Below are 16,073 nucleotides of genomic sequence, written 5' to 3'. Positions count from 1 at the left end.
TTTTCACCTTTTCACCATCCTTTAAGAAATGCACACAGTCAATATATTTTATAGTTTCAAAAAATAACACACGCAAACAGGTATAATAATATCGTCCATTTTTTTTCGTTCTTCTTGCTCCAACTGAAATTCTTCTTGATTGACAGACTCACTGAACAAGAAGGTCTCTGCACGATCCAGCCATTTCTCTACGCCTCGATATTTCTCTTTAAAGTCAGATACTTTAGTTCAATCTGATCACAGAGGCCCTTGTAATTCTCCAATACAGGGGCATTGGTTATCACAGCTTTCAGGCCGTCAAATGCCTGTTGACACTCCCCTGTCCACTGGAATTTGTTACGCTTCTTGATCAAGTCCATCAGTGGAGCAATCACGCTATAAAACCTTTGGACAAATGTTTGATCAAATCCACTCAGACCAAGAAATCGCATTATTTCCCTTTTCTTGAGGGTGTTGAAAACTCCTCAACAACTGTTGGTTTCACATCAAGTGTGACCATTCGACCCTGTCCAATCGTATGGCCAAGGAAAGTGACTTGGGCTTTTCCAAATTCACTTTTGACTAGGTTTACCACCAAACCTGCCTCCTAAAGTCGATCAAATAACTCCATCAGATGTTTTAAATGTTCTTTCCATGTCTGGCTGAAAAGTAGCAGATCGTTGATGTATACCACACAATTGGGTAATGAAACAACTTTGTTAATTAACCGTTGAAATGTGGCTGGGGCGTTTTTCATGCCAAATGGCATAACTTTGAATTGGTATATACCATCTGGAGTCACAAAAGCTGAAATCTCCTTCGCCCTTTCCAATAAAGGTACCTGCCAGTAACCGTTAAACAAATCCAGTTTGGAAATAAAAGCTGATTGTCTCACTTTCTCAATGCAATCCTCCAAACATGTGATAGGATAAGAGTTTGTTCTTGTAACTGCATTAACCTTTCTATAGTCCACACACAACCATTGGGTACCATCTGGTTTAAGCGCTGTGGGTAAGCTCCATTGGCTGCAACCCATTTCAATTCTGACCTTTTTAAGCATACTCTCAATCTCTTTGTTAACTTGTGCCAATTTTAAACGGTTAAGTCTATATGGATGTTGTTTGATTGGAACAGCATTTCCCACATCTACATCATGTATAGCCATTTTAGTACTTCCCAATTCATCTCTACAAACTTGCCCAGGTGATATCAATAACTCTTTCAAGTCAGTTCGTTTTTCCTCTGGAAGGGAACTCAACAATTTATCCCAATTTCTAAGAACATCCCCATTTTCCAATTTAATTTGGGGTATGTCATTTGGTTCATCATTTTGAGTTAGAATCATTAAAACCTCCTCCTTTTTCTCTCCTTCCCTTTCAAAGTACCTTTTAAGCATATTCACATGACACACTCGGTGAGTCTTCCTTCTATATTGTGTTTTTAACCACGTAATTCACCTCACTTAATTTCCTTTCAATTTGATAAGGTCCACAAAACCTAGCTTTTAAAGGTTCCCCTACCACTGGTAACAATACTAAAACTTTATCTCCACTGGCAGAACTACGAACTTTGGATTTCTTGTCCGCGACCCGTTTCATCACATTTTGTGCAACTTTTAAATGCTATCGAGCCAATTCAGCTGCTCTATTTACTCATTCTCTAAAATTTGGCATGCAATCCAACAATGTAATTTCCGATTTCTCACTCACTAATATTTCCTTAATTAATTTAAGTGGTCCTCTTACCTCATGACCAAAATTTAGTTCAAACGGACGAAATTTAGTTGACTTATTAGGTGCAACCCTAATTGCAAACAGTACAAATGGAATTCCTTTATTCCAATCCTTTGGATAATTGCGACAATTATCATTGTCTTTAATGTCTGATGCCACCTTTCTAATGCTCCCTGAGATTCTGGATGGTACGCAGTTGATTTAAATTGTTTTATTCCTAAGCTATCCATAACTTCTTTAAATAACCTTGAGGTAAAATTTGATCCTTGATCCAATTGCATTTCTGTGGGTAGTCCATATCTAATAAAGAATTTAAGTAACTCCTCCACAATCTATTTAGCTGTAATATTACATACTGGAATGGCCTCTGGAAACCTAGTAGACACATCCATTATAGTCAAAAGATATTGATTCCCACTTTTTGGGCGCGATTCTCCGCACCCCACGCCGGGTGGGAGAATAGCGGGCGGGCCGGGCGAATCACGACACGCCACCCTGGCACCCCCCGCGATTCTCCCACCCACCCAAAAATGGCGTGTCGCGTTTTTCGACAGGCCGCCTGGAGAATCGCCGCTCGTCGTTTCTCATGCCGACCGATGATTCTCCGGCCCGGATGGGCCGAGCGGCCTGCCGAACCTGACCGGTTAACGCCGGCGCCAACCACACCTGGTCGCTGCCGGCGTGAACAGCGTGCGGCCGGTGAGTGTGGGGCCTGTGGGAGGCGGAGGGAGGATCGAGCACCACGGGTGTGCTCAGCAGATGTCTGGCCCGTGATCAGTGCCCACCGATCATCGGGCCGGCGTCTGTAAATGACGCACCCTTTTCCCTCCGCTGCCCCGCAAGATCAAGCCGCCATGTCTTGCGGGGCAGCGGAGGGGAAGATGGCAACCGCGCATGCCCGGTTCTGAGCGGCCAAGCTGCGCATGCGCGGCTGACGTCCTAGCCCCCCCGGGGTTGGGGGGGAAGAATAGGGGGCGAGGAGCGGCCTCCGACGCCGGAGTGAAACACTCCGGGTTTCACTCCGGCGTCGGCACTTAGTCTCCCATTGGGAGAATCGCGCCCTTTGTTTTAGGAAGTGGTCCTATGCAATTAGGACCATTGTAAATGGTTCCTCAAATGCTGGAATGGGTATTAAGGGTGGTGGTTTTATCACTGCTTGAGGTTACCCTATCACTTGACATGTGTGACATAATTGACAAAATTTAACTACATCTTTATGTAGTCCAGGCCAATAAAAATGTTTCTGGATTTTAGCTTGAGTTTTCCTTATTCCCAAATGACCTCCCACTAGTACCTCATGTGCAACACGCAACACCTCCTTTCGATACCCTACCAGCAATACTACTTGATGAACTTCTGCCCACTTTTCATCCGCCTGCATATGTAGAGGTCTCCATTTTCTCATCAAGACATCACTTTTACGGTAATAACACACTGGCATACACTCAGATTCCCCTTCCGTGTATGCTTTCTGATACATCCGATTTATTTCTATATCTTTTTGTTGTAACTCCGCCAATTTTCCTGAACTAAAAATATCTGCCTCGTCCTCCACCTGTTCTTGTTGTCTTTCAGCCATCTGATCAAAAATTGTTTCTGATAATTGCACATCACTTTCATCTTCACTATTTGATTTCTCGTCTTGTCTTAACCTGTGACTTTGCGACCTTGTTACTACACAATTCGGTAAAATCCCAGGATACTCGTCCTTCAACACTTCAGTTGTCTGACTTTCCACTGGCTTATCCACCACAGTAGGCATCACTCCCACCTGCAATCCAGCTATATCATTACCCAAGATAAACTGTACTCCTGGACAAGATAGTTTCTCTATAACTCCGACTACCACTTCACCACTCTTCACTGGACTTTCCAACCTTACCTAATATAATGGAAAACTACTCCTCTCACCCTGAATTCCACATATTACCACCTTTTCTGGCAATATTCTTCCCAAACTACATAACTCCTCATCTCTTAACATTAAAGATTGACTAGCTCCCATATCTCTTAAAATTGTGACTTCTTTACCTGCTCCTCCTGATACACGAGTAAACTTTACCCACACAATAAATTCTTTAAAGAGATCTGGCACCTTCTTCTCAATCACCTCTTGATCAGGCTGTACAATCTTTTGCACCTCCTTTGCTTCACTTGGGCTTTCCTTCACCACTTTAACAAACCCCACTGTCTTACCCTGTTTTACCACATCAGCCTTCCCAGTGCTTTTCTTCAACCACCAACGCTATGACTTTACATGGTCTAGTTTATTACAGTGAAAACATTTGAAACTTTTAATTTCTTTTCCACCCTCCTGGATTTCATTTTTAATCTGAGTACACTCTCCTTATTATCTCCCATCAAATCACCTTTACCTTTGCCGCTTGAGTATTTCTCATATCCCCAGTTTCTATCCCTAACAGGCTGAAACTGATGTTGTGAACCAAACATTGATTTATGAACTAATTCATAATCATCTGCCATTTCTGCTGCCAATCTCACAATTTCAACCCTCTGCTCTTCCACATGAGTTCTCACTACACCAGGAATTGAACTTTTAAACTCCTTCAAAAGTTTAGGGCAGCACAGTAGCACAAGTGGATAGCACTGTGGCTTCACAGCGCCAGGGTCCCAAGTTCGATTCCCCGCTGGGTCACTGCCTGTGTGGAGTCTGCACATTCTCCCCGTGTCTGCGTGGGTTTTCTCCAGGTGCTCTGGTTTCCTCCAACAGTCCAAAGACGTGCAGGTTAGGTGGATTGGCCATGCTAAATTGCCCTTAGTGTCCAAAAAGGTTAGAAGGGGTTCCTGGGTTACGGGGATAGGGTGGAAGTGAGGGCTTAAGTGGGTCAGTGCAGGCTTGATGGGCCAAATGGCCTCCTTCTGCACTGTATGTTCTATGTTCTATAATTTCTCTGAGAGCTTCATATGTTTGGTCTATTTTCAAAGCCCTTATCCACCTATCAAAATTACTCTGTTTGATCCTTTCAAACTCCATGTATGTTTGACCAGGTTATTTCCTTACATTTCTAAATCTTTGTCTGCAGGCTTCAGGCACTAGTTCATATGCACCTAAGATGGATTTTCTCACCTCCTCATATGTCCTCATACCTCCTCTGGTAGTGATGCAAAGACTTCACTTGCCCTACCTACCAGCTTTGTTTGAATCAGTAATTCCCACATGTCCTGTGGCCATTTCATTTGTTTAGCCACCTTCTCAAATGAAATGAAAAAGGCTTCTCCCTCCTTCTCATTAAACTTGGCAATGCTTGGACATATTTAAATAGATCCTCACCAAGCCTTCGACTTTGACGCTCTTTCTCACTATTCTCATCACTATCATCCAACTGTAGGTTTCCCTTTATGTCTGCCAATTTTAACTGACTGTCATGTTTCATGGCCATTTTCTGAAGTTCAAACTCTCTCACTATCTTTATCCCTGATCTGTATCTCCCTTTCTCTTTCTTTTTGTTCTGCTAGGACTATTCTTTCTTTTCTCCTTTCTTCTCTCTCCTTTTCTTTTTCCCCTCTCTCTCTTTCTCTTTCCTCTCTCTCTCTTTCTCTTTCCTCTCTCTCTTTCTCTCTCGCTTTCTTTTTCCTCTCTCTCTCTTTCGTATTCAAGCTGCTTTAATTCTTTCTTATGTTCCATTTGTTTAATTTGTAACTGGATTTTTGTCATTTCCAATTAGTCAAACTGTATCTCAGGCAACTTTAAATGCTTAACCACTGCCATAATAACCTCATCTTTTCACATTTTGTCAGGTAATGTTAACTGCAATTTCTTAAAGGTACTCTGACATGACATTCACCTCACGAACAGACTGCAATCTGTCAGGATAGGTAACAACACCTCCTCCACAATAGTTCTCAACACCGGGGCCCCACAAGGATGTGTGCTCAGTCCTCTACTGTACCCCCTGTGCACACACGACTGTGTGGCAAGATTCAACTCCAATTCAATCTATAAGTTTGCAGATAATGCGACTGTGGTGGGTCGTATTTCAAACAATGATGAATCAGACTCCAGAAGGGAGATAGATCACTTGGTTGCATGGTGTTCCGAAAACAACCTCTCTCAATGTTGGAAAGACCAAGGAACTGGTCTTCGACTTCATGAAGCGCAGCAGGACACACACTCATGTCTGCATCAATGGCTCTGAAGTGGAGATGGTCAATAGATTTAAGTTTTTAAGTTCCTGGGGGTCACCACCACCAACAGTCTGTCCTGGTCAACTCACGTTGATGCAACAGTCAAGAAAGCCCAAGAACGTCTCTACTTCCGACGGAAGCTAAAGAAATTCGGCATCGAAACTTCTACAGGTGTGCCATAGAGAGTATCCTATCCGGCTGCATTACAGCTTGGTAAGGCAACTGCTCGGCCCAAGATCGCAAGAAACTACAGAGTGTGGTGAACTCAGCCCAACGCGTCACACAAACTTGTCATCCTCCCATTGATTCTGTTTATACCTCCCGCTGCCTCAGAACGGCAGACAGCATTGTCAGAGACCCCTGACACCCAGACTCTGCCCTCTTCCAGACCCTTCCATCAGGCAGAAGGTACAGAAGTTTGAAGACCCGCACATCCAGACATAGGAACAGCTTCTTCCCCACAGCTACTAGACTCTTCAATGATCCTCCCTTGGACTGATCTGTTCCCTGTAAGAACACTATTCTGCTCTTGTTTGGCTTTGTTCCGTACTGTATCCAATCACTATTTGTTGATGCACCACTGTGAATGTAGTCTGTTGATTATTCTTTTGTCTACTATGTACGTACATTCCCTTAACCGCAGAAAAATACTTTTCACTGTACTTCGGTACATGTGACAATAAATATCAATCAATCAACCTTTCCGTAAAATCAGCATAACCTTGATGTGCATAACTATTCAGCTATGTCTGCCTTTCTAACCAAAAGCAAATCTTGCCAATTTGCTTTCACATAATGACACTCGCATTTTAAAGGAAATTTTTCAAAAATCAAGCTTTCAGATTTTTCTGAAATAAGTGGAATATTATGAACTGCAGCTTTCAATGAATTTATATCCCCAAAGCATAGAAGCCATTAGAGAGTATTACAAGATCTGTCGTGCCTACATATGTTCAAGGAAGGACTGCATTTTGCATTTGGTTAAATCCCACGGCACTCATTTGAAAAATGTGGGATGGAAATGAAACGGCAACAGAAAAAGAAACATTTTATCACTAAGAACAGCAGTGCCCTTGTCACTGGGAGAGGAAATCAAAGGAAGTGCACATGTCATTGGCTACAGAAGTATTTGGAGGGCAGTGGTGTCACCAAGGCATCAGGCGCTATTCAGACTAGCTGTGATTATCTTACCCCTTCACACACATTTGAAGCTATTCACTGTATGTTGCTACTCTGTCATTTGGAAGACGTCTAACTCCATTCCCTGCACTTGAAATGATTTTACAATCGCATAGAAGATGGGACTTTTGTGTCTGTCTTTTGTGTACGTTAACAGGAGGCATTTGTAGCTGCCAGCCTTCCTTTCTTTGACTCGAAACAGATGTAAAACAAATGTTTAAATTAACACAGTTTATATAGAGAGGTTATCGCTTCAGCAGCCTTGTGGCGCAGTGATAGCATCCTTACCTCTGGACCAGAAGCTCTCGGTTCAAGTCTAATGCCAGGACTTGCTGAAGGAGCTTTCAGAATGTGGTTCAATGGGCTAATAATCAGCTTGGAAATCCTTCCATCACTTCCCTACTATTCCCCAAAGGGAAAAAAGGATGTGTGTGTGAAAATACACACACAAAAAAAATCAGTTCAGCACCACGTTTCCAATCTAAAGTTTGCAATTTGATTGTCCGAAAGATAGCTGAGTGAAGCAAGGCACAGTTGCAAACTCTTGGACAAGAGGCAAATAAAAATCAGCTGACAGTGTAACAGCAATGGGAGCTGCAAAGAAGAGAATGTTTTAGCTTTCACACCTGTTCAAACATGAGGAGGTGATCAGCTTTCAAGAAAATAAAAATGACAGGGAAAAGACCGCCAATTTAACATTTTGAGACTGGTGATGACAAACAATGTGACAGGATGACATTTCTATTAACAAGCTCTGTAATTGTTTTTGACAATGCAATTTAGAGAATAAAAATATTTGTCAGCATTATAACATTCCTGGACATTTGTTCAAATACTTTTATATTGAAAGTGACTGCCTGGGTCTGTGGTCAAGTCCGACAGCAGTCTGCTTTGGGAGCCTGCGCTTTGTCTTCCGAAGCCCTCAGCCAAGTCTAGCATTATTAGAAAAGCATATTACTGTGGATGCTGGAATCTGAAGCAAAAACAGAAAATGCTGGACAATCTCAGCAGGTCTGACAGCATCTGTGGAGAGGGAACGGATCTCAAGTCAGGATGACTCTTTTTCAACCCTGGAGAGAACTGGAAATAGGGTCAGATAGCAGTCTGGCAGGCCCTGGTGACATGGGATGGGAAAGGAGGGGACAAGGGGGACTGGGGTGGATGAAGGGTTGTGCAGCAGAAGTGTTGGGGCTGGGAACATGCTGGGGCAAGGTACTGCGGTGGATGCCTTCCTTTGCACACAGGGTTCACCTGCTGGCCTCGCCATGTGGCATAGGCACCTCCACTGAATTTCCCACCATACCACTCAATTTTACCTTCCCCCGGGGCAGTACGGCCCTGCAGCCTCACGGCGCCGAGGTCCCAGGTTCGATCCCGGCTCTGGGCTACTGTTCGTATGGAAATTGCACATTCTCTCCGTGTTTGCGTGGGTTTCACCCCCACAACCCAAAGATGTGCAGGCTAGGTGATTTGGCCACGCTAAATTGCCCCTTAATTGGAAAAAATGAATTGGGTACTCTAAATTTATAAAAACGTAATTTAAACATTTTTTACCTTCCCCCCTGCCTGTGAGCCCACCCCCTGGAGTGCTGTAAAATTCCCGTCTTGATCTTACTTATACGATGGCTCAGCTGACTGTGATTTGTTGCATGCCTGATATTTGAATCACCCCAAAACATCAAGTTGACGTAGTCGGCACCCACATGATGGCAATTGGGCACTTAACACAAATTTGCGGCTAATTGCAAAAAGCTGACCAGAAATTCGCATTTGCTTTTCCCTTGAATTCAAACTGTTGGTCGGGAATTCCTTTGTCATTGTTGCAGAGCACAAGGTTCAGATGCAACCATATGGTTAGAAAACTGAAACTGGAGCGGCACGTGGCGCAGTGGTTAGCACTGGGGCTGGGGCGCTGAGGATCCTGGTTCGAATCCCGGCCCTGGGTCACTGTCCAAGTGGAGTTTGCACATTCTCCCGTGTCTGCGTGGATTTACCACGACAAGCCAAAGATGTGCAGGGTAGGTAGATTGGCCATGCTAAATTGTCCTTGAATTGGAAAAAAAAAAAAAATAATTGGCTACTTGATAGAAAATAAAGAAAACTGAAACCGTACTTACCGCTTTCATCCAAAGCTCAATGTACAAAAATCTGCAGCACATTATGTGTTGAATTAGACTTTTGTATATTTAAAAAATGGCTTCAAGTCTCGTCAATGCACTCAGAATTGCTCTTTGTAACTCAAGTCTCGGAGGCCAGTCTGGTAAATCATACTATTGGCTGGGGAGCTAGCACATGTAAAAATGAAGCATATTATTGAATGGTGGCACAGTGGCATTCGCATTCGCAGTACCATTATACATTCTGCATTTTTTCTCTAAATCCTCATGTATTTTGAGGTTTGAAACATGGCAAACAAAAGGGGCAACACAACTGTTTATCAAAATCCCACTGATGTCCAGAGATTAGAACTGCATTCAGCTGAAAATGATTTGAATATTATTGCGTGCTTGCAAGTGGTGAATCCTGAAAGACCATCTCTTGCACTGACATGTTGGGATTGGGCCAGGCAGTTTTCCGTTACCCTCAACAGGTGCCGATGCCACGGACCAGATTCCAATTCAGGAAAAGCAGCATTTCAAGCAAATTAACATATAAAGTGGACACAACTCACTACAGCTAGGGCACCTAATTATCTTCCGGAATGATTAATCTAAAGATGAATCTCAATTTCATTTAATTCTTCTGACATGATGAGCAGAGCATAATTACACCGCAGTGCAACATTAATCAAATGGATGCCATGTTCAGGTAGCAGAAGGGAAGAACAATTGCAATGTAAAAAGGAGCGAAAAACTTGAAATTGTGCAAAGTCTCTTCTGTTTCTCAGAAAGGTTGACTCTTATATTTGTCCAAGTGATGTTAAATGCAAATCATAAACATTGGTTCATCGACAAAGCTCAAAATCTATTCATACGATCAACTTCAAGCAAGCAATAAAAAGAAAATCATCACCGTAGAGTTTTTTTTAAAAAGCAATTGGTTTTGTGAGCGCTTAATTTAATTACATAAACATCAAATTTATTATTTTCTCAAACCCCACACGCAACCTGAATTCCTCACATTGCTGGGCTCTGGGAGGCAATGGCGATGGTCATTTTTGTCAGGAGGTGGAAGTGGAAACAAGGCAGGAATTCAGGGGCATCCAGATGCATCAGATTTCTCCACCATTTTAAGCACCTCATAAATTACCTCGACTGTAAAAGAGGGTATAAATGAAGGATTTAAGATGAATAATGTCGATAGAACTTAATTAAGTGATGTCCTGTTAAGGAATACCAGGACCAGGTATATGTCCACTGGGCCCAGATGACAGTGGGCAGGATTTACTGGCTGTCTACGGCAGCAGGATAATGTAGTCCCACACCGGCACACGGGTTTCCTGGCAATGAGGCGTGCAATCAACAAAAAATCCCGTGGACAACAGCATGACTGGTAGATCCCGCTGGTGGGCCACCTCCACTGCCGAAAAACATGCGGCAGGTTGGTGAGTAAATCGCGCCCGGACAAATTAATGGTGTCATCACCACTGTGGCGGAAAGGAATAAATGCTTGTAACTTTGTTTTAGCTGGATAATTCTGGAAAAGACTGACATTTTCATCTGCAATATTCAATTACAAAATCAGGTTCAGCTTGAGGGATCAATCAGCCAAGGTATAGTTGGCATGGATAACTCCATGCGGATAAAGGACACCCATATCCTTCCATAGGAAGTGATACCACTGCACATGACCACCAATGGCACCTGAGAGAGATACAACATTCCCATATCGCAAATTCATGGAGGGGCAGTACAGTCTACTTCCAGAACTGGTCTAGAATTGTTGTTTCCAAACTTCACCTCCACATGTGCAGGGCTGAGCCTAACGAAGCTAAAGGTGGAGCGCAGAGCGCACCTCAGCAGAATGCAAATCAGTAGGTTCTTCCTGGAGGTGGAGGACAAATGCAAACAGTGCCAGGGGTGCCCGGCCAACCACATGTTCTGGCCGTGCCCCAGAATTGTCGGGTACTGGCAACCTTCTTTCAGGCCATGTCCAGGGTTGTGGGAGTGAGGGTGGAGCCATGCCCAAAAGTGTCAGTCTTCAGAATATCATATCAGTCAGAACTGTTCTTGGGGAGAGGGGCTGATGCCCTAGCCTTTGCCTCCCTGATCGCCTGCTGGAGAATCCTGCTTGGTTGGCGAACGGCAGCACTACAAAAAGCTGCTGACCGGCTGTCCGACACAGCGGAATTTCTCAGGCTGGAGAAAATTAAATTTCACAGCTTCCACAGGATGTTCACCAACTTGTTTCAAGACCTGTTAGTGGTCAGCATCCAGTAAAGGGGAGGGGGAGACAAGCGCGAGCTACGGAGCAGAGAAGAAAAGGAAAGGGAGAGGAGGGAAGCGGACAAGGGGGGAGAGGAAAGAAGGGGTGGGGGGGGGGGGGAGAAGGCATGCAAATCGAATGTGAGGGACAAGCAGGAGCGACAAAGCTGCAGGGGACCAGTCCAAGGCCAAGCTAAGGCCCAAAACAAACTGTAAATAGACGCTTGTAAATACGTGTTTTGGCATATTGGGGAATGTAAAATATGTATGCTGACTATAGGGGGAGGGGGGGGGGGGGGGGTCATGGCCACAGCTGTAGTGAAGATACTTGCCTGTGAATATATGTCTGTTGCTTATTTTGTGCGCTTTTGTAATTTATAAATTGTTGGATATAAAATATGAAAACTCAATAAAAACATTTTCAAAAATAAATTGTTATTGCGTCCTTCACAACTTTGCTTCAGGCAGAAACAAAGAGACGGAAATATTGACAGCAAGAGGATTGAGTTCCGAATAAAGCAAAATCAGGACAATCTTCACACAGAGGGCTTGATTATAATCTCCTGTAATGCTTGATATGGTAGCTGTGGTCTACACATCTCTAATACATTACGTAGTACTCAGTATAGTGGCATCATGACATGATGTACTTCTTCCTTGGGCTACACTAGGCAAAACAAAGCACATATTCGTAAATTCTTGAATATTAGAGGACCTTTTTCTCATCGAATAGCAGAGTATGTTTGAGAGGCTGCCATTGGCAACCAGAACAGAGTTTCTATATTAATACACGTAAGGTGGAAGGGTTTGAGTAGCAGAGGTTTAGACTTCACTGAAGGTGTACTAATTACATTTTAATTGCAGTTCCCTTGTTGCAGTGAACTGATTATGCTGTGAAGTGCTCCTCGGCCTCCATTCTCTTACCATCAGCCTCTCAGGTACTGAGTCTAGAAATTCCGCCTCCTTGTACTCCTGCTTATAAATCCCATTCCCACGTACTAATGGCCTTGTTTACAAAATATGTGAGCTAGTTGAAAGACCATAAAATATTTGTCAACAGCCAATCCTAAAAAAAACTGTGCGCACTGAATAGGGGGAATGTGAACCATGTACTCATACTCACCAGTGGTTTAATTATTCACAGGAAAGGGAAATGATTTGATTTGGACTAATTAGAAACTGTGTGATAACATCAATAGCATTCAGCAATATTTTAATCATCGCCATTCTCGTTTGAATTACAGTTTTAATAAAATACGAATAATGACAACATGCAACCACTGATGGTAGGCAGTTAATAAATAAAACAATAACTGCTTGTTATGGTCGGGAAAAGGGAGGGGAATGGCACCAAGTCGTAATGCTTGTTTGGAGAGTCAGTGCAGACATGGTGGGACAAATAGCCTCCTTCTGCACCAAAACAACTCTGTGGTTCTGTGATTTAAACTCTCCACCCCACTACAGACTTTCTCTTTAATGTTTTTACCCACCTGTTCCCCTCTTTCACTTGCTCAAAGCCTATTACATCCCAGGGTCAAACCTGAAAGGTTAACTCTGTTTCTTTCTCCGCACAGATGCCGTCAAACCTGTCGGGTATTTCCAACGTGTGCTTTTCACTTCAGATTCCCAACATTGGCTTTTTCCCTTTGTAACCCAACCTGTATTTCAATTCTGAAACAAAATCTTATCATTGTTTCAAGATAATCAAAGCTTCCAGGCACCATATGCATAACCTGTCCATTGTATGATGGGTAAATTGCTCTTTTCTCATGCAGTAATCACTGTCCTTTGTAAGTGGTAATTCTTTCACTGAGTACAAAATGGTGGCCCAGAGACATATTGTGAGGAATAATCACAGTTGTATTTCACAAAATAGCTGTTAAAAGAGATTTCCTTTGATGGTAGGGCAGTGTGTTTAAAGTGTTAGCTAATGTAGATTCTTGTCAAATGGAAATGTAATTTCTACTTGTGAAAGCAATCTGAAACAAACAACTTAACAGACTATTATCCCATTTTCTACCAAGCTGTGAAGACAATTGACATTTTGTTTGCTTGGCTTCATCAAAAGAAATGGCTTTCCATCAAAGGCTTGCTGCAGCATGAATATCCAAATAAGTGCAGTGCTGAGGTAGTGCTGCACTGCAGGCAGTGACTCTTCTCGGAGTAACGCAAAACAAATCCCACATCGGTGCTTGAAGAACAAGGGACTTCTGTTAGTGAACAGTTATCCCTCAACCAACACCATTAAAATGTTTTTTTTTGGTAGTACAGCCCTAGAGCTATGCTAAAAGAAGAAACATGTTGCTGGAACTTTAATCTTGCAATTGTCAGGACAATTTGCAAGTATACCAGTTGTAAAGGGAAGGACAATTAATACTGCATGACAGAATGCTGATTGGTTGCCAAGTGGACTCTGTTTGATAGAGATATTGCCACTGTCATTGGGTCAAATTCCTGGAACTCCCTCCCTAACAGCACTGTGGATGTACCTACAGCACATGGACTGCAGGAGTTCAAGAAAGAAGCTCACTGCCACCTTCTCAAAAGTAATTAGTGGGAGGTGATAAGAATATGGCCTGGCCAGTGATGCCCATGTCCCGGTAAAGAATTTTGTTTTAGAAACGAAGAATACAACAGGGAACAGTTAATTACCAAGCTTTTGTTTAAATTCAAACCAGGCAGGTTGACACTGATTGGTCAAGGCATTGCCTTGGGCAATGAACCAGGGAATGGCTGTCACCAAGCTTTTGTTCAATGGAGAAAGGAACGATGCATGGGCATGCTCCTTCTGCCTGCACAGAACAGGGCCCTGTGTTGAATATATCTAGCTTAATTGCAAACTGGATTAATAATCTTAAATTGGTTTTCAGTGTTATCCTTAGCACAATCAGGGTTATTTAGCAAGTGCTGTCCAATCACAGAATCATATCTAATGTTGGACACTATGTTTTGAGTTTTGCAAGCATGGGCTTGTTCAGTCAGTATTTTCCAAATGGACATGCTGTTTGATGTGGATCGCCAGCTTTTGAAGCATACGGCCTACATACCTCGCATCACAGTGGCACTGAAGTTCAATGCCTTATTTGTGTGATAGGCAGACATAATTTTGACTTGACAGCAGCATCCTATTGATTGGGAACACCACTTGTATTGCTATGTCGCAGTGTGAAAGGACTAGTTTCACTAGTTGCTCAAATCTTTGCAACACCTCACCCTAGGGTAATCTGAGTCACATGGGGCACTTTTCAGGACCGAAACTGGTAACCATAGGCTCATTCAAGAGTTTGTGCAATATACAAGCAATGATTTGATCAGGGTAGCTATTGCCCACATGATGGCTTTGCTATGCCCTATTTCAGAATCAATCGTACTTGCTAATGGGCATGTGATGGTAGGCTTGTGATGCAGAGTAATAGTGAACCAATTGGCATGGTGACTGCTCCATTTCAAAGAGTAATGAGTTTGAGCCCAAGATGGAGCCCATTAAGGTGTGCAAGGAAATGTTTGCATGCAGCTGTGGATTCTAATATAGCTAACATGCGTATCAGAAATATGCAAGGAGTAGGAGGTTAAGTGTCATTCCATCGAAGACGTGTTTTGTGTGGAAAATGCCAAAGAATTTTATTGGAGCTGTGCCAAGAGAGGATCTCACGGCAGTACCATCTATCTGGGCATACATGTTCTTGTTAAAATTGAACTCAACTGCACGAGTTGCTGAGTTGATAAGTTCAATGAATCACGGCAGCGTGGTAGCATAGTGGTTAGCACAAATGCTTCACAGCTCCAGGGTCCCAGGTTCGAATCCCGGCTTGGGTCACTGTCTGTGTGGAGTCTGCACGTTCTCCCCGTGTGTGCATGGGTTTCCTCCGGGTGCTCCGGTTTCCTCCCACAGTCCAAAGATGTGCAGGTTAGGTGAATTGACCAAGCTAAATTGCCCTCAGGGTCCAAATTGCCCTTAGTGTTAGGTGGGGTTACTGGGTTATGGGGATAGGGTGGAGGTATGGGCTTGGGTAGGGTGCTCTTTCCAAGAGCCAGTGAAGACTCGATGGGCCGAATGGCCTCCTTCTGCACTGTAAATTCTATGAAAGGTGCACAGGTTAGGTGAATTAGCTATGCTAAATTGCCCCTTAGTGTCCAGGGATGTGCAAGTTAGGTGGGGTTACAGGGATAGGGCGGGGGAATGGGCCTGGGTAGAGTGCTCTTTCAGAGGGCCAGTGCAGATTCAATTGGCCGAATGGCCTCCTTCTTCACTGTAGGAATTCTATGATTCTATTGGCAGCATTACTCTTTAACAAGTCCAACAAGCCTTTTGTAACATGCTTCTGAATGGGGCTATCTGCTCATGCTTAGCGGCAGGCCAAATGGATACATATTTGAGCTTGTCATTAAGAAAGCTTTTCATTTTGATGATATAGTCACATTTTTTAAGGGTGTCTATTCCAGCCCCTTTGTCAGGTTTGCAGATATGTATGGCTGGGTTGACCTTGAAGCCTCGCAACACTACCAGACATTCGCATTGCACACGTATCAGCCAAGACATTCCTTAACCCACAATATGCAAACGCTAGATCTGCTAGGCACGCTTTCAAGGATTCAGCATCTCCAGTGTACGCAGATGTGTGGTGGGGTAGCTGGGAGCAGAGAAGTTCAACCTCAGCAAATACCTCCTCCA

At 43.4% G+C, this 16,073-nt stretch overlaps 1 protein-coding gene across 1 annotated transcript in view; it reads right to left on the bottom strand.

The window, feature by feature from the left end:
• Window positions 1-16,073, bottom strand: part of LOC119964903 (astrotactin-1-like) — a 3,158,558-nt gene that overhangs the window by 741,401 nt on the left and 2,401,084 nt on the right.

This window comes from Scyliorhinus canicula, chromosome 4 (genome assembly GCF_902713615.1).
Source record: "Scyliorhinus canicula chromosome 4, sScyCan1.1, whole genome shotgun sequence".
NCBI lineage: Eukaryota > Metazoa > Chordata > Chondrichthyes > Carcharhiniformes > Scyliorhinidae > Scyliorhinus > Scyliorhinus canicula.
The sequence above is the reverse complement of the archived record's forward strand: the minus strand, read 5'-3'. Positions and strand labels throughout refer to the sequence as shown.